Below are 326 nucleotides of genomic sequence, written 5' to 3' on the forward strand. Positions count from 1 at the left end.
GCCTGCTTCTCCTACATGTTTCCATTAATCTTTAAAGAAAGCTGTTTTTAATTTATTTTGCGGGCCTTACATCTCTCTCTTGGATGCAGATCCATTTCGTCCTTGAAGGACATTGAAGGATATAAAATATGTAGCCTCTCATCCAAGAAGCTCCTGGATTGTGGATTCAAATTTAAGTACGGTCTTGGAGACATGTTTGATGGAGCTATACAATCCTGCAAGGAGAAGGGACTTTTTTAAATATATCGTCAACACTATATTATCATTTCGGCTCTAAGAGCCTGTTTGTTTTACAAGTGTATCGCGTGGTGTATTTTTCATGATTA

The sequence above is a fragment of the Populus euphratica genome, unplaced genomic scaffold, assembly GCF_000495115.2.
Source record: "Populus euphratica unplaced genomic scaffold, PopEup_1.0 scaffold6.1, whole genome shotgun sequence".
NCBI lineage: Eukaryota > Viridiplantae > Streptophyta > Magnoliopsida > Malpighiales > Salicaceae > Populus > Populus euphratica.